The sequence below is a fragment of the Pogona vitticeps genome, chromosome 4 (assembly GCF_051106095.1).
Source record: "Pogona vitticeps strain Pit_001003342236 chromosome 4, PviZW2.1, whole genome shotgun sequence".
In the NCBI taxonomy this organism is placed as follows: domain Eukaryota; kingdom Metazoa; phylum Chordata; class Lepidosauria; order Squamata; family Agamidae; genus Pogona; species Pogona vitticeps.
In genome coordinates, this window is record NC_135786.1 from 80,292,477 (window position 1) to 80,320,423 (window position 27,947).

Here is a 27,947-nt window from a genome sequence, read left to right on the forward strand (position 1 = left end):
AAATCTTAACTTAGCTTTAAGTATTCAGCTTCTCGGCTCAGAACACTCAGACATTACAAGTCCCTGTTGTATTTGAACCTACATACTCCACTTCCAATGAGGTGTGTTCCAACTGGTTTGTTCAGCATCAGCTGATGTCAGTTCCATAAGGCTCATGATTGGAGGAAGCTAAGTTTCCTGACTGTAGGAAGCTAAGCTTTGTGACTGGAGGCAGCCTGTTTACAGAGGCAAGGTACATGCCATTTTGTTTTCTCCTCAGCTTACTTCCGTGCATGAGACGCTCCTCAATTTTTAGTGTAATGGTTTTAGGAAAAAGTAGCATCTTATACATGGAAAAATACGGTAACAAGAACTATTCACTAGCTCACAGCAATATATTTTTGCCAGGAAATACCACACATGAACCCCTGTTAATGTTAGGACTGCAGCAGGTGAGTGCAGGGCCAACAGGAGGGCTTAAAGCCCTTTTCAGGCATTATAGGAAAGAGTTAATCTCAACCCATCGGCAAAAAAAGCAAGATAGTTCTGTCTGCCTCCTTTCTAGCACTTGCATTTGAAAGACTAAGTCTGCAGAGAGCAGTCTCTATCCATGAAGGCTTTCCAGACAACCAGAACACCAGAAAAATCAGAGTTCACTGCTACCATGGAGATACTCTAGGCTGAGAGACTGCCCTCTTCAGATTTCGCCTCCTTCCACCAATGAGAGCTAGGAAGGAAAGGAGAGCTAGCTGCTCCCTCTACTGGTGGGCTTAGGTTAACCTTATTGTTGAATGTCTAAACGGAGCTAGAGAGATTGACAGATGATGACATTCTCCCTGCTGACCAGACTACCAGACTTTGACCCAGTGAGCTCTGCCTCCACTACACAATTATAGGTAACAAATAATTCACATTCATTTTATCTGTATCATTTCCTAGACCATTAATTGATATAATACCTAGATGTTAAGACATTATTCAGGAGCCCAGGAGCCCAAATCACCTTTCTGTGTTGACGAGCTTCCCATTGCCTGCTTACCAAGCTGCAAGGAGTCTTATTTGTGCTCAGTCTTGAAAACAAATACTCTGTAGGAATTATGCCAGCTGCAATGGATTAATGGTATCAGTCTGAGGTGATATCAGATCAACAAACAGTCCATACTTCCCTGTCCATACTCAGACACCAACAGTAACCTTCTATTTGTCTCCATTGACCTTCATGAATCTTAGTAAGCAAATGCTTGGAAAGGGCATGAGATGGAATCTGAGTGTAGAGAAAGGCAGCGATGCTTGGATTGCCGTCAGAAAGGCTAGCACTGAACCTGGGAAGTGAGTAGAGAAAAGTCCTTTCTAGCAAAGTGTCCTCAACAAAGTGGCTGACTTGCGGGGAGCGGAATCTATAAGCTCAACTTTCTGCTTCCCTGATCAGTCATTACTGACCCAGTTCTCTCAAATATGTGTAAGGAGAAGCCTGTAGCAACTTCATATCGTACTCTCCACGTGAACAGCAATGTTTCTGCAGAAAAGAGGTTCCTACGCACAAGTAGGCTATCCACAAAGAGCAAGAACCCTGGAAAATCTGAAATCATGACCAGATAGGCAGCCTATCTGTAAGCAAGAACCTCTCTTCTGTGGATACATGGCTGTAGAAAGTGATGATGGAAGGGGAAGGGCAAGGTGCTCCTCTCTGTGTAGTTTTGTTGGAGAGAACCAGACAGATAATAACTGAATAGAGCTGGTGCATTAACACTTTCTTACCCACCTACCCCAATCCAAAAGAATTTTGAGTCCATCATTTCAGAGTGGCTTCCATTTAATCTGCAGGCCGTTAAACCTGGTATACCACCACCACCACATTCCTCCTCCCTTTGTGGGGCATGAACAAGAAACACATTCATTATACACTAACCAATAGGTGGCTTGTGGACAAGGAAGGGGTATGCCTTATCCTAAAATTTGGAAAGTGCTCCCCTGCTCCATTCACTAGTTTTACCTGGAGTAGAGATTGGGGGGGGGGGTAAAATCCATTTTCTTTGTCTCAGCAGAAGTCATTGTTTCTTTAACTCCCAAGACCAATTCTAAAAGGAGCACAGGCTACTTTGAAAGTTCAGGCATTTATAAGGCATGTTTCAAAGAAAGAGATATAGCCTGATGCACACATTTTAAAATAGGAATTGCTAAAAAAATTTATTTTTTTATTTTTTTTATTTGTTCCATTTTTACCCCGCCCATTTAGATTCCGGAATCTACTCTGGGCGGCTTAGAGACTATAAAGGCAAAAACAGCATTCAAATAACTTTGTTTGTAAAAACAATAAAGATCAATAAAGAAAACAGGATCCAAAATGGGATAAGGAAGCTATATAATGGGGGGGGTGAGGTCTGCTGGAAGAACCAAATCTTCAACTTGTTTTTTTAAAAATTCCCAGTGAGGGTGCCAGTTGGATCTCCAGGGGTAAGGTGTTCCAAAGATAAGGGGGCACCACCGAGAAGGCCCAGTTTCTTGTTCTCTCCTTCCAGGCCTCTCTCGGGGTTAAGCCCCTCAGCCACCCAGTCTGGCTCGATCAAGTGATATGAGTAGGTGGGGACAGATGCTCTGCCAGGTATCAAGGCTCTAAACCGTTTAGGGCTTTATATGTAAGCATTAATACCTTGAAATCAATGCAGAAATGAATGGGTAACCGGTGTAAGGCCGCCAGAGTGGGGGAAATATATTGGTGTCTTTTCACCCCACTTAATACTCTGGCGCCTGTGTTCTCTATCATTTGTAGTTTCCACATCAGTCTCAAGGGCAGCCCTATGTAGAGAACATTGCAGTAGTCTAATCTTGAGACTACGAGCGCATGGACCAGAATGGTGAGAGCCCCATCATCAAGATAGGAGTGCAGCTGGGCAATCTGCTGAAGATGTAAGTGGGCGGAATGGACCACAGACACCACCTGAAATTCCACAGTAAGCACTGGGTCAAGAAGGACCCCCAAGTTGCGGACCATATTCTTTGTGGTGAAAGTTGCCCCCCCCAAAAAAGAGAGTGAGCTTCCCAAACCACTGATAGAAGGGGCATCCACCCTCAAGACCTCTTTCTTGTCCGGGTTCAACCTCAGTCCATTCTCTTGCATTCCTTGCTATACAGCCCCCAGGCAGCGCTCAAGGGACGCAACGGCATCCACTGCTGTTGGAAAAAAGGAGATGTAGAGCTGCGTGTCATTAGATACTGGTGACATGAAGTGCCACACCCCCTGATGTCCCCACCCAGTGGCCTCATATAGATATTAAACAGCAATATGTATGGTTGAAAAAAAAATGCACAGACATGTTTTAATCAGGGGAGAACATTTGTACTTTGGGTAAAATGTGTAAATAAATGCACCTATTCAGAAAAATATGTAAGAGTCCCAATGTGGGAAGAGGAAAAAACACAAGCTAATAAGAATAAAGAATGGCATGAGAATGCTGCAGAGATTCAGGAAAAAAAAATCAATAAAAATGAGAATGAAGGTCTTTCACCTCTCTTCCTAGAGGAGTGTGATGTCACTGGTTCATGGAATTACTGTTGCCTGTGGCCCTAGGAACAATAATGTCTGAACTGATTTCCCATGTTGGAGATTATAAACAGAAGAGCAAAGGAAGAACTTGGGGCAAAGTCAGAAATAGCTGTGTGCAGACTCTACAAGACATCCACTTTCAAGGCTTCTCCCTCTACCAGGCACTGAAGCAGAACATATTAGACATTTGTTATGAAACATGAGGACACAGATGCAGTCCAGAAAGATCATGGTAGGTAGTCAACATACAACCCAAGGAACACATGCAGTCTGCCAAGCTTTCTACAACTATTCAAACCCATCCACCCCCATGCTGTCAACGCTAGTGCTACTTAATCATCCCCATACTGCTGAAAATCAGTAGTGCAGTAGCGAAATAGGAATGCTTATTTTGAAAAAACACAGCACATAGGGGCAAGCAGATTGTATTAAAGTAAATCCAAGAAAGCAGTCTTCCAGAACTGTTGGATACGTTCATTGGTTTAGGTCTCTGGCTGTGGAGCCAGAAGCTGGAAGTTCAATTCCCCACTTCCCTCCTTGACAGGGGCTGGACTTGATGTTCCATAGGGTCTCTTCCAGTTCTGCATTTCTAAGACTATCTAACGTGAACTTGCTCTAATGTGAGGCACGCCCTCCCCTTTGAGGGGAAACTGGGTTTTTGGGCCACTGCCTCAGTGCAGCAATGGGTGGCAGCTCCCAGCAGGCTGTAGGTTCCATATCTAGCACAGGAGGATGCTCCAAATCTTGGCCACACAGAGCAGGACCAAATGGAGTTGTCCGGTTTATGAACCTGCTCCCATCACTGGAACCAGGAAGGAATTGCCCTCCTCTTTCTTCTGGAGGCCTCCATGTCCCCGCAGAACATACCTAGGATAAGATACCTGGGGTAAGAAACCTTCTTTGAGACAGCAGAGAGGGTTGTAAGGGGGCAGGGAAAGAGAGAGAGAGAAAGTATTCTTGTAGTACATGTCCACCAACATGATGTCAGACTTAGGCCCATAGTATTTACCTGACACCTTATTCATACTGGATATATGGGACTGCGTAAGAAAATCATGCTGATGACACCCATCCTTCTTGCATCAGGGTGATTGGTCCTCCTTCTTGTACAACTCTTAGAGGAACTTCTAATCTAAGCTATCGGAAACTCCCTTTATTTTAACTAGTTGTGTCTGTTTCTTTTTTTTATTTAGCATGGCTAGAGGTGCAATGCTCCATTAGACATGTGTTTCAACACAGACAATGCATCAAGTGATTTTTCCCCCTCCCTACCAGACAGCTATAACATTTCACACCAGGCTTACATTGTAAATGGAAGGTGGTGAAATTCATTTTTGATGTCCCTTCTTATAATCAGTAGTGACAAACAGGTCATTAAAAATTTGCTTGCTGGACTGAATATCCTGTCATTTCACTCTGTGCTTTGTGAAGAGAAAATGGGGGTTCATGGAGATCATTAAAAGAACTACCACATATTTCACACCTCAGTTAGAAACCAGGGGGAATAAGAAGCCAGCTTCTTCACTTTTATAAATGTGTAAGAGGCTTAGAAGGAATAGAAGGTATGAATCATAAAGAATAGGAAAGGTTTGTTTTTTTAAAAAAAAACACCTTTCTATATTATACAATATAATTATTTTAATCCTTTATAAAAGGTTTAAAGATTCACAGGACTAATAAATACACTGGGAATAGAAATTGAGGCAAACCCCTACCCCCGTGTGATCCCAAATCCTTTCAGCCACCATTAACTTCAATAGCCTGTGTGATTCAGATCCCCGGAAGAGCACAGATATCTATGCATGTTAACATGACTTAGTGCATTCACTCGGATGAAATTGAAATTAAATACAACTGCCGCACTCCAAAGGAATATGAGCAGAACAGCTCATGGCCAGTTATGGGCACAGCCTTTTAGAAATAAGTAAAATCCCACCAGTCAGTCAGTGAAGGAAAAGAGAATGCAGAGCTTTCCTTTACAAACCTCCCCATACGGCAGATCAGTGGGCCACGTCTTTTTAAAATCACTCTGCACATGCAGCCCAAATTCTTGATTCAGGGAAGGTAATCGTGATCAGGGCTCACATGTTCCCAGCAGGAGATGAGCACTTAGCTTCCTGCTTCCAGGAACATAGCTGGGTTGGGCAAAATATTTTCAGTACAGCCATATACGCCATGAAATATATTCAACACATTTGATCTTATTCATTGAAAGTGTTGTGTTGTGTGTGTGGTCTTTTTTTACACTATAGCATAGGATGAAAGTGCAGTGGTATTTTGCTGTAAAGTACACCTATTTTGCTGGTCTCTGTAAAGGCTGCCTTTTCTGTAAAGGCCATATCTTAATTACACAGGTTGCATCTTAAAAAAGGAATGAATCAAAGAGAGGCAGTTGAATAAAGAGAGCTGCTGAAAGAAAACTTAAAAAAAAAACACCTCCCGTAATACTTAAAAGCTAGACACTGAGAGAAAAAGAAAGAGAAAGACAGTAAATTATTATAGATCACTGGCTATGAAATAAGTTAATTGCCATGGTTTAGCAGCCTCATTCTATACTTGGAATTACCCGGAGATGCCTGTTCACAGGGAGTGGGCAGGAGGAGATAACATCAGAAACCATCAAAAGACTTTTGCTGCCTGGGGTGAAAGGAGCAAGGGTACAACTCATCATTCCATGTATAGAAGTGAACCACAATGGCAAATGAATTTAACATCAATGTGGCATTTTCTATAGTATCTGAATCAGTGGACTAACTTCAAGAACCTAAGTTGGATTACATGGCACACAGTGCTCTGTTGCCCAACACTCCAGAGGCATTCCACATGCCATCTGCTTAAGTGAAGTTGCTGCCTCCCTTTGCCTCCTGGTAGGGTGACCCTGAGTGCTCACTGGAAGGACAGATCCTGAAGCTGGGGCTCCAATCCTTTGGCCATCTCATGAGAAGAGAAGACTCCCTGGAAAAGACCCTGATGTTAGGAAAGTGTGAAGGCAAGAGGAGAGGGAGACGACAGAGGATGAGATGGTTGGACAGTGTCATCAAAGCTATCAACATGAATTTGACCCAACTCCGGGAGGCAATGGAAGGCAGGAGGACCTGGTGTGCTTTGGTCCATGGGGTCACAAAGAGTTGGACACGACTTAACGACTAAACAACAACAAGAGTGAGCTCATCCAGCAAGGGACTGTAATACATGCCTGAAGATTTAATGTGGAAAAACCCCAATGGTGGGCTGAACACAGCCAAGAGAGCAAGGAGCAGGAAGTGCATATCTGGTGGATCAGTGCCTGAGAAAAATCGAGAAGTTAATGAAGCAAAATGAATGTTTTTGGCTCCTTAGGCAATCAAGCTTGATTTGCAACTTCATGGCAACATCTTGAATGACCCTATAGTTGGTGACTGTGGACTTGTGAGTCAATGAAAAATCTAATGAGTTTTGATTGGCAAGGGGAGCAGCAAAAGGAAATGTCATCACCAATCATGACAGTCATGAAGGCCAACTTCAGGTCTTCTTGCTCATGGGTTTGAGGGACAGCAGGGTTCCTTTCCTCATTTTTTGAGTTTACAGGATGAAAGGAATATCCACAGCTCCCACCTCTTTCATATCCAGTATTTTAAACTACTCTAAGGAATCCCCACATGTATCTATAAAATACCCCACCATGATTCACAAAAGTGGGAATTTCTGATAAGTGGAAATTTGTATGTTTTCCCTAGCAAGAAACAATAAAAACAGCATGGAGCAAACAGTTTCAGAGAAGTTGATCTTTTTTGTTTGGTTAAATATCTTTTCCTGCTTTCCACTAGGGCTACAACTTAGAGAAATAGTACTCTTGTAATTAAATCTACAACAAAACTTGCTTAACAATAAAAAGAATAGTTCCCAGAAAAAGAAAAAAACAATATTATGACATTTATCATAAGATAGGCTATATACAGTATAATACAGCAAGCAATGTACATAGACCAGAGCCTGGAAAATGCACATCACTTTAAAACATATGAATGATAAATTAGTAACTTTTTTGAGTTCAGATAGGGCAAAACACCGACAATCCATCTACTGTTTTAAAAATAACATAATATAAAGCTATGGTTTACTAATTTAAATAAGGAGAAAGCAGCCAGAAAGTGGATCAATCCCACTGGTGCATCAGATGTTTCGGATCAGCACAGCCGATAGATAAGGTTTCCACAGTTGTAATCCAGCAGTCTTTTTGAAAGGTAAATGGAGGCTTCCAGGAACAGTAATTAGCCTGTTCTTTGCCAGAAAAAAAAATAAGATGTGGAGGAGAGGCAGGGCAGGGCTGCAAAATCAGCATTATACAATAACATGTACCCCCAGGATCCTGCTATAGAGTCCCTCTTGTTTGATGTATATAGATGTCTGTTCCTTTGAGACTGGAGAAGTGAGTTCCCAGGTTTTGGGACAGGCAGCCTTCCTCAACCTGATAGTTTTCAGGCTTGTTGGACCCTGTTATCCTCAACTAACAATGGCATTATGGATTTTGTTGTTCTGGAAAACAGATTTGAATTGGGGAAGGCCATTCTTAAGCAACACAAAGAGGATTTTTGAAGGAGATGAAAACAAATATACCACTAGAGTCCAACAATGAAAACTGATGCACCATACTAAGCCTACTGTTTGTTTCAGAACTAACGATTTTATTAATGTGTTATTACAACAAATGCAGCATTTGCAGTTACAAATCTTGGTGGCGGTGGTGTGCTGTCATGTGCTTCTGACCCAATAGGGTTTTCAAGGTATGTCCAAGTGAGGATTTGAACTCTATTCTAACATTCTATCCAAGGGACATGGTGGCGCTGTGGGCTAAACCGCAGAAGCCTCTGTGCTGCAGGGTCAGAAGACCAAGCAGTCGTAAGATCGAATCCACGGGATGGCGTGAGCTCCCGTCGCTTGTCCCAGCTCCCACCAACCTAGCGGTTCGAAAGCATGCAAATGCAAGTAGATAAATAGGGACCGCCTCGGTGGGAAGGTAACAGCGTTCCGTGTCTAAGTCGCACTGGCCATGTGACCACGGAAGATTGTCTTCAGACAAAACGCTGGCTCTATCGCTTGGAAGCGGGGATGAGCACCGCCCCTAGAGTCGAACACGACTGGACAAAAATTGTCAAGGGGAACCTTTACCTTTACCTAACACTCTATCCACTACACCACACTGTCTCTCAGCACTGCCCAGTCCTTTCAGGCTTATGATGACTCTAATGGAATTTTTTTAGATATGTGTCAAGGGCTTATTTGCCGTTGTCACCTCCCGTGGCTGAGTTTGGGTTTGAACCCAGGTCTCCTAAGTCCCAGTCTGACACTATACCACTGAATTACACTGTCTTACCACACAACCATTTAAATCTTCACAGCAGCTAATTAATCATCAAATTAATTAATGATCCTATGTCTAATTTTTAACATCAATAAGCAATTTCTCAAAACTAGCATTCCAAGCTCTGAGTATTAAAAGCCATGCATAAAGTGTCTATACATCACCCCCACTATTTCCAGCCAAGTCCATAGGTTTCTCGTAGGCAGCAGATCAGGTGCTATATAAACAGGACTTTGGACTAGACTGACATCTGCTGTCACATCTCTGATTAAATGGAAACCTCCAGACCTGAGAGGAGTTACAGCACGGATGCAGACACATCATCTTTCTGTTACATGCTGCATCCACCTTGGGTTTCCAAAATGGGCTCATAACATTCTAGAGAAGAGCAGGTTCTGAGACCCTGCTGGGAGTTTTTTTTTTCCTGCTTCAACTGGAAGCTGCAGTGCTACTTCCCCCCCCCTTTTTTTTTGGTAAGTACTTGTGTTAAAAATAATTAAACACTGAAAAAACATCTGTTGCCAGATTAATGGGAGGCACATTTCAATTGATCAAAAGATTAACCTGACTTAATGCAAATGAAATAAACAGCTCATATATAACGCAAGCCCGCATGAGACTTCCTGAACAATGTGAGAGAAAAATCTAATACAACAATGTTCTTCAAACTTGGAGAGAGGAATGTCAAGATGCTGAGATCTACGGTAGGTATGCGGAGCTTTTTGGAAATAGCTCTATAAACAAGACATACTGACGAAAATCCTCTTGCTTAGCATAGTAAATCACATTAAAGTAGGCTCATTGATGCAACAGGGATTTGATGGGTCAATTCTTTTGTAAGGTCCATTGGTTCAAATAGGGCCACTTTAACTGCACCTTACTTTACCATAGTAACTCGCAGTTAGAATAAGGCAATTTGAATCAATGAGATTTGTGGAGGAGCTGGCTTAGCAAATTCCCCATTGATTTAATAGGCCTACTCTAGTGTGACTTCTATGCTAAGCAGCAGAATTTTGTCCACTCATTTTTTAGTCATGACATCACTAATACTGAAAGAAAAGAGGCAGTTGCTTTGAGCTGGGCCAGGCTCTTGGTCGATGAAACCTATGGTTGTCAACGCTGTCAGGAGGCAGCTCTCCAGGGATTCAGGCAGAATGCTTTTCCATTTCTACCAGAAGACACTGGGAATTGAACCTGGGGTTTTCTGTGTGGAGAGTACATGCTCCACTATTGAACTACAGCCCTTCCTAAGATGAACTGACTTGCAGACCTAGTTATCCAATGATGCATCCCATGATATATGTATTTCCCTAAAAAGGAAATGCTGCAACGATGGTGCTACTATGGGAATAGCCCTCTCTCTCCTGCAAACCACTCTCAAAAGCCAGGTAAACTCATAGGAGTCTTCCAGATAACATCATTCCTTACTGCTAGAGCCAGAATGGATGACCTGTAGTCCTCCAGACTATTATTTCAGCATTGTCCATGCTGATGGAAAAAAGTTAAGAGCTCATCAATATCTGGAGGGCTGCAGATTCTCCCTGTCTGCTTCAGTGTTTATAGGTCATTAATACTGTTTCAGATTCAATCTGGAAATGTATTCAGTGAGCAGAGATGTGACTACTTCACCTCTTATAAACTTAGCAGTGAACAAGATGGCTCGTGAAAAATGACAATTACTGTGCATCTGTCCTTTATTAAATGTGAAAGGCTGCTTTACTGTCTTAGAAAACAGATATAGAAAATTTGACCATTGGTTCCTCTCTTTCTCCAAATACACATCTGTTTCCAATTTCACTTTTTTCCCCAACTGCTGCTAAAAAAACACACTCCTTGCCCTACTCCCCCCCCCGCAATCAGTCTCCCACCTCCATTGTCTTTCCCAGCTCCCTCCCTCCCAGTTTTCTTCTTTCAAACTCATGCATGCTCATTAATTCAGTGGCCTAAGTATCTGGCAGCAGATCCAAAATCTGGGTATTTGATTTCCCACTGTGCTTCCTTGGCAGTGGCTATGATCCGTAGTGTCAGTTCCAGTTCTCCAGTTCTAAGATTATTATGTAAAATTGCTGGACAGCTCAGGTTGGGAGTTTGATTCTCCACAGTCTCCGTACTTTGAAGTAGTTCTATCAGTATCCCATCTCCCAGTGTTGATTTATTTCCACCCTGTGCTTTCACAGAAGCTTTCACTTCATTTTCTAGAAGTGTGGATTCTTCACAGGAATTTGTTATCCTTTCATCTGTTCTGTATAGATCTTCAGCATACTATTTCCACCTTCTTTTTATTTTATCCTGGCATAATCACTTTGTGCCTGTTCTGTGCCATCTGTTCTTCTGCTGTAATGCTGAATGTATTGATGATGCAGTGCAATGATAAATATTTTAAGAAACTGAACCAGTTTAGGTTAGATGAATCAGAATAAAATTATTTATTGCGATTTGCCATGTGTCAACCTCCTTGATAGGGGCTGGACTCAATAATCCATAGGGTCCCTCCCAGCTCTGCGGTTCTAAGATGATGATGATGGTGATCATCATCATCATCACTGATCCTCTAGGAGTGGCATAGGCAAAGGAAGAAACATTCTGTCACTGGCCCTGAAGTAGCCGTTGTGGAGGAAAGAATCTTCAGGGGGAGATGAGAACAAGAGATTGCTGAGTTAAACTTCATTAGGAATTACTAGTCTATCATTAGAAGTTTGAATTGGGTTATCAGCATAATGGTTGCTTATCACATTACATGTGTTAATTGGCTTAGCTGATGCCAAGATGTTTGCGTTATCTGCAGCAGTTGGGTGAATAGTCTGTGGTAATTACATAATTGTCCCTTTCAGAACTTTCTGTGTTTAATTTTCCCCTGATCTCACTGTCTACAATAGCACAACCTCGTTCAGGTATATTCTGTGCCAGCGGTGGAGAAGAGATTCTTGATAACATTTCATATAACCCATGAAATGGGTCCAAACACACTATATAAATGTGTTACGTCTTATATGCTATATAACAGTCACAAACGCTGTATAAATTTGTTAGTCTTTAAGGTGCCACAAGACTCTGTTCTTTTTTGATAGGATTGGCAATGAGGAAGACGGATGGGTGAATACATCATTCCAAATGAAAAGCCAGCCCAGCTATAAAGTGCCTGCAGGCTTTACAGTATGTAGTCTTGATCTACAGCATAACTTCTCAAGCAGAATTCCTTTTATGCAGTGGATGTTTCATGCCTATGACAACATCTGTCTCGAGATCTAAGATGTATCTCCTAAATGTTCCCTCCTCTGGTAGGATTTAAAGACACTTACAAATCTAGGGGATATGTTAGGGCTCTTTTAATATTTATATCTACTAGTGGTTTGAGAAATAAAAAACCTTACCAGTTAAAAGGGGGAGGAATCCACCCAAGTCCTCTAGTGAGAGGTTAGGGGATGGGAGGGAGAGAGAGAAAAAACGAGCCAGAGAATAATACCACTTTTCTCCCTGCTGATGTTCTATTACTGTTTAAAGGGATTGTTCTTTGAAGGCTACAGATGAAAGAAACAGGCAAAAATATGGTGAATCTGCTTTATTGCATTTTGTCAGCCGACTATAACTGCAGGTGAAATTTGTAACAAGCCATCTTCAATTACATTGAAAGCTCAGCTGAGGAATGCTTGAAGATGCATTCATAGTCTAGTAGCTGCCATAAAACCAAGGTGCTGTTCCATTGTGAAGAGTCTTCTTGATAACACATTCCGTGTCCATATGCCTTCGTTAGAAGCAGAATGATCCTTCAATAAATATCTGTTCTGCAAGATGATAGAGCTAAACAGAAATTCAACAAGTTTAACATCTTTTTTTCTTTTTCTTTCTTTTCTTTCTTTCCTTCTTTCTTTTTTCTTTTTAACACCAGCAGATGTTAGCAGCCTCAAATAATAAAAGAAGGAGGTATAGTGATAACCTGTGAATGCAGGAATGTGGTCATCCATGATCTTCATTTGGCTTTTCATGTGGGGGTTCAGCTTCCAAGGATCATACCTCCATCAGTGTCAAATGAACTTTGAAAGCACAGAGTGGTTTGCCATTTTCATCTGTGCAATTTTTGGCATGGTAAAGCTAAAGAAAACATCAATGCTTTCATTCTAACCCATGCAGACACCATTCAATGGCTGCCTATGAATCCAGAGACATGAATACATGTCCCCTTCTTAACAGCCTTAATACAGTCTCCCTTCTCGAAATGAAAAGGCTCCTACTGATTTCAGTGGCCTTCAGAATCAAGTCCAGATATTAAGCTGGTATTATTATGCATAATGCGGTTGAGGGCTCAATTATGTCCCTTGTGCAGCTAGGCAATGCCGGCAGGGGATGCACGAACCTCCTGAGGTCTTCTATTAAGGAGTATTGTGTCTTTTCAAGGGATAATTCCTCCATATTTTGGAAAGTTAGCAAGATCACCAGAGGGAGATGCAAAGCCAGGAAACCTTGTCCTAGAATGCGCACAACTATTACTGCTGCAGATGATGCAGGGAGCAGAGGGAACAGTTCCACTAGCAAGCTTTCCTTGTGGAACAAAATGTCAATGTACAGAAACATGAGAGAATGTGTGCTGCTGTGTGTCAAAGTGATTGAAAATTATGTTCCCTGAATCTTCTGCAGACTGCATTACTAAATGGCAAACTGCTAATCCTTTCCTGCTTTCAATCTTAAGGTGACCAATGTTCAAACTCAATGTTATGGATAGCCCTTCGTTAGAAGAAGATATTACTTCCCTGAGAATGTCCAGTTTTCATAGCAGTCACTTTTCATACCTCCTGTAGTTCACAAATTGGCTTGCTTTGTTTTGTGATTGATCATCGGAAGATAAGCAGAGGCTTCATTTTCAAGTGTTTCTTGGTTTTTTTAAATTATTTTCATTTATATGTCATTCTGCTGTCTGAAGACAGAAGGCAGGTGGTCGACCACCTGCAGGCATTCTTGGAGGAAATGGATAGTCTAGATCCATTTCAATCAGGGTTTAGGTGTGCCATGGAACTGAAAAAGCACCGGTCACTTTCCAAGATGATCTTGAGTAAGCCTGCTGATTCTCCTGAATCTTCCTGCAGCTTTTGATACCATTCCCCATGGTGTCCTTTGAGATTTCTATCAAGTTTAGGATATTGGGGCGCCGTTCTTCAGTGGTTCCAACCTTACCTCAAGGGCCAGTCTCAGATGGTACAGCTTGGGGAGGCAATGTTCACCTCTTGGGACCTCTACTGAGGCATTTTTAAGGATCCAGATTTCAACTCCTGCAGCCTGGATTCTTTCTAAATAATAATAATAATTTCAAAAGGCAGGTGGAGTCAACCATTCTCTTTCAAGATAAACATGAGTTATCTTTTCAATTTGGATTAGCTATTTTAAATCCAGGGATGATTAGGGTCACTAGTTTTCACATAGAGGGAACAGTTTTACTTTTTAAAAATCATAACTTGAAAACCTTTTGCCCAAGCTCTCCAAAATTTGGCATAGGTCCTGAGCACACTGTCTTGCTACACCTGTGCCAAATTATTAAACATTCACCAACCAACCTTCAGTATCTTCAAAAAAGAGTCACATACTCAACTATTGAGTTACAATCCTTCAACCGTTCATGTCTATTATTACAACGTGGGATGTTTTTGTACATCATGAGGGAGAGGGACAAACAAGGAAGATAAAAAAGGCAAAAAGGCTGGCAAACATGGAATGAAAAACAATTTGTTAATTACTGAAATATCTTTCCTGTGGCACTAATCATTTTGATTCTAATACCATCCTCGAAGGTAGTATCAGGGCTCCTGTTTAGTGGTGATATTGCTGGCTGCCCACCTGTCTTTCACTAGTCAAAGGTGGCATCCATAGCCTTAGGCTTTGCTTTTCTGTGACAGCATATCTTACAAGGAAGATAGCATATCAATATAAGATAAGACAGCAATGAAAATTGTCCTCCCTAAAAGATAATTGTTCATTTCTGGTTTTGATTTTTTTTTAAAAAGAAGGAATATATTGTTCCATGTTTCTTTAATAGTGCTTAGTGATCTTTCTCCTCACTATAGATGATGAACCATGCTTCTTCTTTGTCCATGCTTTCTTGGCGTGAATCAGTCCTCGATTTCATTAATACTGATTTCTTGGCAGAGATTCTCCAAGGCCGGTGCTGACAAAGTTTGATTCTTTGTTTACTTAGGAAGGCAGAAAATAAGAACGGTTGGCTCAGGTTCAGTGAAAATCCCATGCATTATTGCCTTACATTCTTACCACCTGCTTCACTGTAATGTATTATTTCTCCTGCTTGTGCTTTTATGTTTTATGTTCACACAGTGTACACTTGAAAATGAAGAAAAACTCTAAAAGCACAGGAAGTTTTTGGCGATACTCTCCAGAAATTAAACGTGGAAAGTATATGAAGAGAATGAGGAGACAGGTAGGTCTGCTTAACACTATCCCAGCTTTATGTCTTCTGCTGCTAAGGATGGGCAAATTTTTTGTTTCCGTTTCTCTTTTTAAATTCTTTGTGTGTTTATTTTCCTATTGGAAACTGCCCAGAGTACTGGCAAGGCCACTAGATGGTGTGTTATAAAAAATATAACAAACAAACAAACATGCAAGCAAACAAACATTGACAAATATCTTCATATCCAAGATGGTAAGAATTTGACAAAACAAATCAGGAGTGGGAGAATGCAAAACCCACAAAATAATCCATCCAGGATCAGGGTTTTAAGCATTTAACCGATAGATGTCTGATTTTGAATTCCCATATATTTAAACTGGTGTTTGATAATAAATAAGGGTTTCCACCTTCTTTTCCCTGAGATGTCCCTCTTTTTTAACCCCTGCATAGCAGGCAGGTACAACATTTACTCCTGAGTAGGCACATCAGACTGAGACACATCTGAATGTAGCTGAAGCCATTCATAAAGCAGAATAGAGGCATTTGGCAATCCATTGCATCGCAAAATGTACAGTGCTATGTTTCATTTGGGTTGATAGATAGATAGATAGATAGATAGATAGACAGACAGACAGACAGACAGGCAGGCAGGCAGGCAGGCAGGCAGGCAGGCAGGCAGGCAGGCAGGCAGGATGATAGATAGATAGATAGATAGATGATAGATAGATGATAGATAGATAGATAGATAGATAGATAGATAGATAGATAGATAGATAGATAGATAGATAGATAGATAGATAGATAGATAGATAGATAGATAGATAGATAGATAGATAGGTAGGTAGGTAGGTAGGTAGGTAGGTAGGTAGGTAGGTAGGTAGGTAGATAGGTAGATAGGTAGATAGGTAGATAGGTAGATAGGTAGATAGGTAGATAGGTAGATAGGTAGATAGGTAGATCCATCCATCCGTTCGTCTGTCCGTCCGTTCAATTTCTATAGCACCCATCTGGCTACAAGACCCCTCTGGGTGTTTCACAACAATTACAAATGAGGGAAATAGAAATATTACTTCTAATGTTTTTTGTAAATGCCTATGAACATTTAAAAAAACTTCTATTTCAAATGTCTCAGGCATAGCTATTACTTTGGATGGAAACCAGTTCCCAAAATGTATACAATTCATGCCTGTTCAATAAAGGGGAAAATGTTTAATTTTGAATTTGGCTTTGATCGCTCACAAGATTTCTCTGTGCTTCTCCTTGTAACCAAGAGTACTGTTTGATTTGCATGACACTGTAGCCACTCAGGCATTTATATTTCAGTTAGTGTTGAAAAAGAGATGAATGACTTTTTGTACTATGGGGAATGCCTTTTTAAAAAGTGTAATTTCAGCTTGGGGGAAAAAAGTCTGCTAATTTGTTTTGTGTGATCTCATTAGTACTTTGATTTGTTCCCCCCCCCTTTTTTATTACTTTGATCAAATCTTACACACAGTTCAAGAGACCTCCTGTAAAATGTTAAACTGGAAGGCTTTGCTCCCCTTATTTGGACTCATTGAATCTAGATATCTTGATAGACTGAAAGGATTAGGAAGTTCCAAAGCCAAAACATGTAGCTACATGAATTCTTTTTGACTTATTCAAAGATGAAGGAGTTATCTTTACTATCACCATGGTGATTATTTCCTTATACCCTTGAACTCAGTTTCAATGGGAAAGAGCTCCTTCACTTTTTACTGTTCCCATACTGTGCTCATAAACACTACAGTGAATGTCTGGGGCCTTGTCCCATTGGGCACAGTTTACAGAAATGAAGGGGGGGAGAAGCCTTAAAGCAGGAAGTGAATCCAATGGGGTTCTTAACAAAGTTATCAGTTCAGTTTTGCATTTCAGTCACTAAATGTGTTCTACAGAAAAGTGCCTGCATAAATTTAAAGACTATTACAGAAGCACTCTACAAAATGTTGTATTTACACGGCAACTAGCTTATTATATTTACATGAACATCTGTTGCAAGTTCACTGAAACCCTAAAAACAGATGGACATGCAAGGAAAAAGCTAGTAATTAACAAAGGTATATGTTGATTAAATCAGCATGTGGTTAATTTTAATGATGGCTGATCTTTAGTGGGGTCTGCAAGCAAACCTCGAAGCTGGCATGTTGATTGGTCACAAGGCAAAAAAAGTGGGTGTTCCTTGTTCTTGTATGATGAGAATATGGGCTCTGTAAAAAGCCAACTCCACTTCCCTTGAAGATCATAGTATCAAGTAATTAACTGATGAATAGTCTTGGGTCATGACCCTTATGGCCTTACAACTTGTGTCCTTTAATGTAGAGAATCACTCCAACAGTAGTTCATTTAACTAGCAAGAAGGCATGTTGAGGGTTTGCATCTGTCACAGATGTATGAATCCCAAGGAAAAGTTTCTTCCTGCTTTGAAAAACATGACTATCAAACATTCATATTCCATCAGCTAATTTAATAGGCTGAGAGGTATTTATCAAGTCAGCTTTAAAATAAATTTATGTAAATAAACAAAATATGCTCTGAGTCAGTAGGGTAGAAGAAAGGACACCTGGCAGTTACAACAGAATTGCAATTGCACAAGCTATGATATAGATTCATTTGTATGGCAAGCTGACCTGCACTTTACCCCAAGTACATAAGAACAATAGAAGAAAATGGAATTATACCTCCACAGAATCCAATGTATAAATCTTAAACCACCTCTCACCACATCTGAATCAGCTTGTAGCAAAAATCAGTGGCATTGACCTAACACAGACAGAGGGGTGCTTATTGATGTCATTGTTCTATTTAAATGTGAAACATTTCTGATCGTTTCCCACTGGAGAGTGGAGCCACTGCATTGTGACATCTTGCCCCCCTTCCTAGAGCAGTTAGAAGTAGCACTGCCCAGGTCTGCTACAACTGTTCGCACAACTGTCTCCTGTATAGGCTACTGCATTTGCACTTATCTGCATTAGAAATCACCACCTTGTGAAATCTCAAAAGGTGAAGCTCCTAGCATAAAAGGTCTTGTGCTAACACAAGGACACACACATGCACCCCACAAAAAAATTGACTCACTACACCACAAAATTACTGCTGAATAGCTCAGTGCTTTGGGTATCTGGCTGCAGAGCTAGGGGTTGGGAGTTCAATTTCTCGCTATGCAGCCTTGACAGTCCCTTCCGTTGGTCCAGAGGGTCCCTTCCAGATCTGCAGTTCTAAGATGATCTAAGAAAAGTAAAGTCATGCTCAACCCAAGTAGTGCCAAATCAGCTGTCCAATAGGCAATGAGAACAGACTGATGAGAAGCTATACACAAGAATTTAGCGGGAGCAGCAGTGGGCACAACTGCCTTCTCGTATGAATTGTACAGAATTCTGCTTGAAAATACCATAGTGTTTTCCTGCCTGATCTTCTTATTCTCCTTGATATTTTAAGAACTGTATAAGTCCTGTTACATTTGTGCTGGTTGGATAGTTCAGTGAGTTGGATACTTGGCTGCAGAGCCAGAAGTTGTGAGTTTGATTCCTCCATTGTGCCTCCTGGGAGAAGAGCCAGCATGTGTAGCCTTGGGCAAGGGACACTGTCACAGGGCACCCCCAGAAGAAGGGAATTGTAAATCACTTCTGAGTGCAATATACCTAGAGACCTCTGGAAAGTGTCACTGTAAATTGGAATTGGCATCATGTTATTATTAGCCATTATTAATTTGCATATTTATCCATTTAACTATCTGTTGGACCCCACCATGTACTACAGCTTTCCCCAACGTGGCAGTTTCCATGTGTGTCTTATTAGCCTACAATTTTAATTAATCTTCAAATAGCATGGGCAGAGCCATCTGGGGATGATGGGAATTATAATCCAGTACCAATGGCTGGCACTGGGTTGATGAAGTCTGCTGTAAAGTGTAAAGGTTGGGATGTTACTCTACAAAAGAAAAGTTTGAAGCTATCTTTAAAATGTAATCTTGTCCAAAGGAGAAACATGTTGAGAATGGTCTCATCTTTAGGCAGAAGTTCTATTCTAATTAAAATGCATTAATTGCTTGAAAAAAAATCCAAAACGCTAAATGTAAAGCTTAGCAATAAGAAATCCTTGCCATATGCTGCAGCACCTCTTTATACTCATTCAGTGATTACAAGGATCAACAAAACATTGTTAGAAATCATTTCAGTTCATATGGATGCCACTGCCGAGATTAGATTAATTAAACTGATAAATCCCTAGCACAGATCAAAAACATTCGACAACAGGAAGAAAACCAAGGGAAGGTGTTGCCAAGAAGCTCCCACCAGTCCAGGATGGTTGGCAAAACTACAGTATTAAAGAAAGCTGCAACAGAGGAAAATGCCAGGTAAGTACAGGCATAAACCTTTGATTTGTATTGTAGAACTGGTATGGCCGGGGCAGGGGGAGATTTATCTCTGCAGAAGCAGGACTTCTGCATTTCATATGAGTGATGAGCTATTTATTTTCCTTCTCAGGGAGATGAAGGTTGTGAATGCCCTTTAGGGATTTTAATGAGCCCTAGTTTCTAAACATTGAAGAGGGAGGAATATGGCAATATGGCACTTGCTCAATCCACTCAAGAATTTCTTCCAGACTAGATTTAGAAAAATGTGTTTTCCTTTAAAAAGATAATGTCTGAGGTCTTTCCTGCTGTAGATTTATCTTCTTTTTTATCCTGTTTCCTCAAATGTTCAGCATCCTTCCTTTTTTACCACGATTGTACATGTCATGTGCTGTCAAGTTGAGGCCAACCTATAGTGATCCTAACAGGGCTTCCAGGGTAAGTGAGAAAATTAAAGACACACACACACACACACACACACACACACACTCCACATGAGTTTTCATGGCAGAGTGGGGATACAAATCCAGGTCTTTTGAATACTAGTTTGTTATTCTAAACACTATGCTTCATTCAAGTGGGAATAGAATACCTGCATAGGAAAAGCAGAAAAAAGCATTTAAATTACTACATTCATCCTCTTAGTTTCCTTTAAAAACATTGTAAGCTTTAAAGGGATAGAATAGGAAGATTAATTAGCAACACTTTAAGATTTACATGAATGTTACAAGCGCATTTCCTTATTAGGAAATGCTGATACCAACATGTACAAATAAGCTTCTAATATGAATCGTCAATGTTTTATCACTTTTATTATTACATTTCTATTCCAGCTTGACCACAATCATCCTACAGCTTTTATTCTGGTTTTCATTAAAAATAAAATATATTTCACTTTCATTATTACATTAAAATTACTACTGTTGTTCCTCCATAATTAGTATTCAGTGGTCAAGGATGGCACACATGATACCTAACTTTTGGGTTACATTTCATATTCTTCTTGATATTAGGGCATCCTTGTTCCATTGCTTTTTGATTGGAGCAGATCCATTTTGTAGCTGCTTCACATGCTGCAAAATGCCCCATGGCCAAATATCTACACATTTTTTTCACCATCACCCTCAAATTTACACAATGAGGACCTTCTGTAAGCTTCTCTAGTAGAGCTAGACATTTTCCATAGCAGCACGTTGTTACCTCAGTCACTTAAGTAAAGAGAGACTCATCACATTAACTAAAACTTTTTTTAAAAAAAAATACCTTAACAAATTTGGTAAGTGGGTCAAGTGTAGAGTTCTAGATTTAGACAAGAAAAATCAGATGCCTGAATATAGGCTTGGCAGCACTACTTATGTAAAGGATCTAGAGTCTTCGTAGACCACCAGCTAAATATGATTCATTGGTGTAACGCAGCAGCAGCAGCAGCAGCAGCAACAACAAGATAATGTATTCCTAGCCTGCATCGGCACAAGTATAGTGTCGAGACCAGTTTATGAAAATGCAGCCTTGAAGGTCCTTGATTTTAACTTTTACCTTCCTAACGAGTAAATTAATTTTTTTATTTCAAGACTGCACTAGTACTTCATTGCTGTTGACAAGCACTATGATCACTGACTCTCTGTCCTCACCACTTGCCAGCCTAGCTATTTGATGAGCTGTAAGCAGCAGGCAGACAGGCACATTTTAGTCAATTACAACCCCAGGTGAACAGAATCATTCCATCAGCCTTTCCAGCAATGAACTATGGAATGGAAGCAGCTATGTGGCTTGGCCAAAGCACTGTCTTCAAGAGGTTTTGCAAAAAAAAAAAAAAAAAAAATCAGACACAAAAATGTTACAAGTCAACCGAAAACTGCTGGGGAAAGATGATCTTTTAAAAAACAAATGTTGGCAGAGGACATTATCCTAGCCAGAATCCTACTATTTTAAATGCAGGAGTAAATTGCTACTATTTAGGAAGTTGAATTTAAGGAATGGCATCTCTCTTCTTAGCATTGTAGGGAAGTTGCTTGCCCGTGTTGTGCTGAAGAGGCTCCAGGCTCTTGCAGACAGAGTCTATCCAGAATCACAGCGTGGATTTCGAGCTAATAGATCCACCACTGACATGGTATTTTCCCTGAGACAGTTGCAGGAGAAATGCAGGGAACAACAACAGCGACTCTTTGTGGCCTTCATAGATCTCACAAAGGCCTTTGATTCAGTTAGCAGGGATGGCCTTTTAAAATACTTCCCAAGATTGGATGTCCACCTCAACTCCTTAACATCATCAGGTCCTTCCATGAGGGAATGAAAGGCACTGTAGTTTTTGATGGCTCAACATCAGATCCCTTTGACATCCGAAGCGGAGTGAAACAGGGCTGTGTCCTTGCACTGACCCTTTTTTGGGATTTTTTTGCTGTCGTGCTGAAGCATGCCTTTGGAACTGCAACATAAGGTGTCTATCTCTGGACTAGATCAGATGAAAAGCTCCTTAATCTCTCTAGATTGAGAGCAAGGACCAAAGTCCAACTGAAATGCATGCGGGACTTCCTCTTCGCAGATGATGCAGCCATTTTTGCCCACTCTGCTGAAGACCTCCAACAACTCATGAATCGTTTTAGCAAGGCCTGCCAAGACTTTGGACTAACAGTCAGCCTGAAGAAAACACAAGTCATGGGCCAGGGTGTGGACTCACCTCCCTCTATTATCATCTCCATACAAGAATTGGAAGTTGTTCATGACTTTGTGTACCTTGGCTCAACAATCTCTGACACATTCTCTCTTGATGTCGAGCTGGATAAACACATTGGCAAAGCAGCTACCATGTTCTCTAGACTCACAAAAAGAGTATGGCTCAATAAGAAGCTTACGACATATACCAAGATCCAGGTCTATAAAGCCTGTGTCCTGAGCACACTCCTGTACTGTAGTGAGTTCTGGACCCTTTGTGCAAAGCAGGAGAGGAAGCTGAACACGTTCCATATGCGTTGCCTCCGATGGATTTTTGGTATCACCTGGAAGGACAAAGTTCCAAACAGAGTAGTTTTAGAACAAGCTGGAATTTTTAGCATATATACATTACTGAAACAGTGACGTCTACGCTGGCTTGGGCACGTCGTGAGAATGGCTGATGGTCGGATTCTAAAGGATCTCCTGTATGGAGAATTAGTGCAGGGAAATTGCTCCAGAGGGAGACCACAGCTGCGATACAAGGACATCTGCAAACAGGATCTGAAGGCCTTAGGAATGGACCTCAACAGATGGGAAACCCTGACATCTGAGCGTTCAGGCTGGAGGCAGGCGGTGCATCACGGCCTCTCCCATTTTGAAGAGACCCTTGTCTAGCAGGCCAAGACAAAGAGGCAGTCCCAAAACCAGCCAAATCAGGGAGCTGGACAGGGGACAGATTGTATTTGTCTTCAGTGTGGAAGGGATTGTCACTCTCGAATTGGCCTCCTCAGCCACACTAGATGCTGTTCCAAGTCGTTCATATAGAGCACGTTACCATAGTCTTTCGAGACTGAAGGATGCCTAACCTAAATACGGAGTGACTGGGGCTGCAAAAATGTCTTTGAGGCCACTGCAGCCACCAGTCCGTGTACTGCTAGCCCTTCTACTAGATGTGGGCCAAATCCAGCCTGGATTAGCTATCTGCATGTAGGAATCATTGAAAAGTCTCACTATGAATTCACAGAGACATGCAGTGGAGTGACTCACCACATGTATTTCAGAGTTGCTAAAAGTTTCTTCTTTGGCGTACATTCTGCAGAGGGTTTATGGGAGTTGTAGTCTAAAAAGTAATTTGTCCAAGCTCATAGCACACTGTGAACTATTAGACACTGCTCTCAGAACAGTTACCATTGCAAGAGTGCCATCAATCTAGAAAGGGATTATTATTTCTTCAAGGTCAACCTAGGGAGATTTATTACACAAGGGAGCTTTGATCCTTAGCCTTCCACACTACACTGCATTGACCAAGACAGCTTGTGGCTTCAGAACTGGAGGCAGAATTACAGTCACATAGAAAGATCACCACGTAAAGAAAAAATTGATTAATGCAATATTTTGTTACAGACAGATGAGGCAAAGAGAGTAAAATATTAGGAAGTTAAGTTGGGAGTAGAGAGAGCAAGTCAGGGGAAATGACACAGAAGTATAGCAGGATGGGATAAAGTGGAAAACAAAAGCGAAAAATAGAAAACGGAGACAGGACTCAGCACAGGTTAAAAAAATTAGGGTTACTTGCAAGTCAGCATTCTAACAGGACTCCATTTGTGGAGACAATTTCTGTTTCTCAAGAAGATCTGCAGCAAAAATGAGAAGCACCAACTGAAGAAGGAAAACTGCATGAAAGGGACAGCTATTTCATTAATAGTTTATCAGATTCTTTAAGGATAATGTGGTATGCTGATCAATAATGACAGTAATAAAGAATAACAGTGCTTGCTGAAGATAATCTAGCTGCCATGGTATGTTTTTACATCTTTCCTTGCATCATCTGGTGGTAACAGTTAAAAGCACAGAAATTGGAGCAACCACGGTATCCCTCTAAAGTGAATACAGAATTTTCTGTGTTCTCTGAATAATGAGAGGCAATTTAGCCAGAAAACTGAATCACAAGGGCAAACATCGTAAGCCACAGCCAGCAAGCAGGAAAGAGAAAGCCAAGAAAAAGAAGAAAAGGCGGGGTGGAGCATAGGAAATGCTGAAGGGAAACCAGGACTGGAGAAGACAGCAAATTAGACATGAAATTGCAATGCAATTTGGCAGCATAAAAGGTCAATGCAATTTGAGACTGCATATGCCAAGAATTCCTGTCACAGACCAGGGAGGTTATGGCCTATTACCAATTTTGCATACTTAAAAGGCTTGGCCACTTGAATAAGCTTTGTCAAAATAAAACCCATTTAAAGTGAATGGGGTGTTTAACTAAGCCAAATCACAAACCTTTCCGACTTTTCCCTTTGAATCCAAAATAGCTTTATTCAGACAACTCATTTACCCATCGATATCCAAATCTGTTCTTAAAGCAGTTCCTTCAAAATAACCAGAAAGGCTGTTAGATGAAGTGTAGAAATTGCCTTCTAAATCAACCATCTAAGTATCATTCACTCAGTTTATTAGTGTTGGAAAAAATGCAATATTGCATGCTTTAACATTGTCTATGTAGGAGGAAGCGTGCCCTATTGTTATTTACCACTTGCCACTAATTTAATTAGCATAGCTTTTTCCAAATTTGTCACTGGGCCAGCCCTTTCTTCCTATTTCTTTCTTGGCTTCTTTGTTGTTTTTTGCCTCTTCTATCCTGGTGATCTTTCAAGAAGCAAGTATGGAGCCTTCCTCCATGCCAGAAACTCGATTTTTGCCCTTTTTCTTCTGATTGTAACTACAGCTGTTACCTGCAAGTAAAGTTCCCTTCCCTTTTTCTTAAGTTGAATCTGAAGTATTGGCTTTTACTACAAAAGGACTAAACTGTGTGTCCCAAGGGAAAGTTGGTGAAACTAGGACAAATCTCTCAGGTTTTCTGTTTTCCAACATTAAACTCTGCTAACAAAAAGACCAACATTCCTGTCATAAAAACCTTTTTTTAAAATAAAGGCATAACCTCAATAATTTGAAAGTAGGAAAATATTAATTTGAGATTTTCACAGCAGAAACATTTCAAAAAGATGGCAGGATATGCGTTTCCAATTAACGTTTTGGTAGTTTCATTTCATCAGTGGCTGAAATCCTGTTGCTTAGTATAGTAACTCACACTAGAGTAGGCCCATTAAATCAGTGGGTATTTGCTTTGTCAGCTCTTCCAGAAGTTTCATTTATTTAAATAGGCCTACTCTTGTTATGACTTACTATGCTATGCAGCAAGATTTCAGATTCTATTTATAACAACTTCACCGCTGAAGCCTCTGTGCTGTAAGGTCAGAAGACCAGTAGTCGTAAGATCGAATCCACATGATGGAGTGAGCCCCCATCGCTTGTCCCAGCTCCCACCAACCTAGTGGTTCGAAAGCATGTACAGTAAAATGCAAAAATGCGAATAGATAAATGTGTACCACCTTAGTTTATTTACTATATACAGAGAGAATAGATGTTCATCTGGCAGCATAACATGACATGATACAACACATAGCACAGAAAAAAGTGATCTGACTTACAGCAGTTAAAATGTCCCATTTACACATGACTTATGTACAGTTCTGGGATCAATCCGAAAATACATTACTTCATTTTCCAGATACACAAAGTTTCATCATCTACCACAGCTGTGCAATATTAAGTCTCAAAACTTAGTAACCACACCTGAATACAATCAGTACAATGACTCAGGTAAAATCAGCCATTTTACTTTCACTATACAAGATTTATATTTAATACATGTTCACCTCAAAACCTCAACATTAAATCCTTCAATATTTCATATTTCTTTTGCCTGCTCATTTTATAAATGGTTAATAGGATGTGGAGTCAATAATCCAGGAGCGTTTTTTGCAGTTTTAGTCATACTTGCAGTCTTCAAGTATAGAAACTGTATTTGGCACTATAGTAAAAGGCCTTGTTTTTACATCTAGAATGACATATCTCAGTTGTTCATTACTACCTCATGTAACTAAATCTTCAGTGTCAAGGAGGTTAACATCACTTCAGCAAGAACATTCATCAGCAATTTCCTTTGAAAGAGACATGGATTTATTTGGCCCAACCTAATCACTGAACTAAATAGGCTTTCTTTAAAATGTCTGGCAAAACCAACTTCTATTTGTTTACTTTTCTTGTCCAGTGGAGTTACGTTAATGGCATAATCTGTTTAGCTTCTTCACTGGCAAGTTAAGCTCCCTATATGAAGATTACTGTTGTCACCATTAAGTGAGATGTCTGCCTTGCCACACCTACTTCTGGTAGTGATGAAGTAATGTCAGGCATTGGACAGTGTGATAGATATAGTGACCACCATCCAAACAGTGACACCATTCTGACTTGGTGCTCAGAACAGGGATGTGGTAAGTACTAAGAATGAAATAATAATGAAACATCTCATTCTTGTCAACCTCCTGAGTCTTGCCATGCTAAACCTTCTCCCACACAAGTGGGATTTTCTGGTTTTCGCCTCTCTTTTTGCCATATTTTGGTTTTGAGTTCTAAGCAGAAAACTGCCAAATCCTGCACAGATTACTGCCCTTTCAGGGTAGAGTCCTGCATAGGAAAAATGCCATTCTCCACAGGAATTACATTAAACCTTGGCAGCTTGGTGTTTCTTCCAGAAAATAAAGGACACAAAATTATAAAAATCCCAAGAGATTTCCTGTGAGGTATGCCAAGAAAAATTGTGTACAGAAAAATTTCACAGTGAAGAGAGGGATTTTCACCTATTCTGTTCGTACCAAGAGGCTGCAAGATTTGCAACCACAAAGTGTGACAGAATTTTTGGGTTATGATCTTACTTCTTTCAGCTTTAAGGAGTCAGCTGAGGTTACCTTATCCAGATGGCTTTACTCTGTTTCTAATTTTTTCAGCCATAAGTTGGCTTCATTCCAATTCTTTATCAGCTTCCTCCCTTCCTCTCTTTATATTTTGTAAGCCACATTTCTTTGATAAGAAAGCTCTAGACAATTAACAGAAATTTCAATCCAAACTGGCTAAAAGCTCAGGTTCTCTTTCCTTTACCTCTAATGGATAGTCACTAGGTTGAGAAAGATATGTTATAATATATTGATCATTCCACAGTGAACAGGAACATGTGAATACATTCACACATTACTGTTAAACATTCTTATTTATTTGTTTTGAAGTATTATTTAAATATTGGCTGAAGTCCTATTGCTAATCTATGCTTGCATAAGGAAAACTGTGTAAATCTTGGAGGCAAGCTGCTGTTCACTAATAAGATACTGATTTAATTCCTGAACAAGCCCAGAATTACCCAGAGATGCAACCAACACTGTGTTAATGAATAGCAATCTTCCACCAAGCCTTACCCAATTTCCCTTAAGCAAGCTTCCGTTGGCAATAGGATTCTGGCAACTATTGTACATTATTATTTAAACTGCCTTGTGTCACAGTGGTTAAACTTCAGTACTGCTCTCAGGCCCCTGATTTTGATCCCAATAAATCCAGGCTCAGGACTGACTCAGCTTTCCATTCTTCTGAGGTTGATAAAACGAGTACCCAGCTTGCTGGGGGGCACGTGGCACAATGTTCCTTGCTTAAGTATTTTGTAGACCACTCAGAGAATGCTCTAAGCACTATAAGGTGGTATATACTATAAGGTGAAAGAACTATATTACTTAGATGTTGGGTTTTTCAGAAACATTGGCTCCCATGCAATAAATTTTTAAAACATTCTATT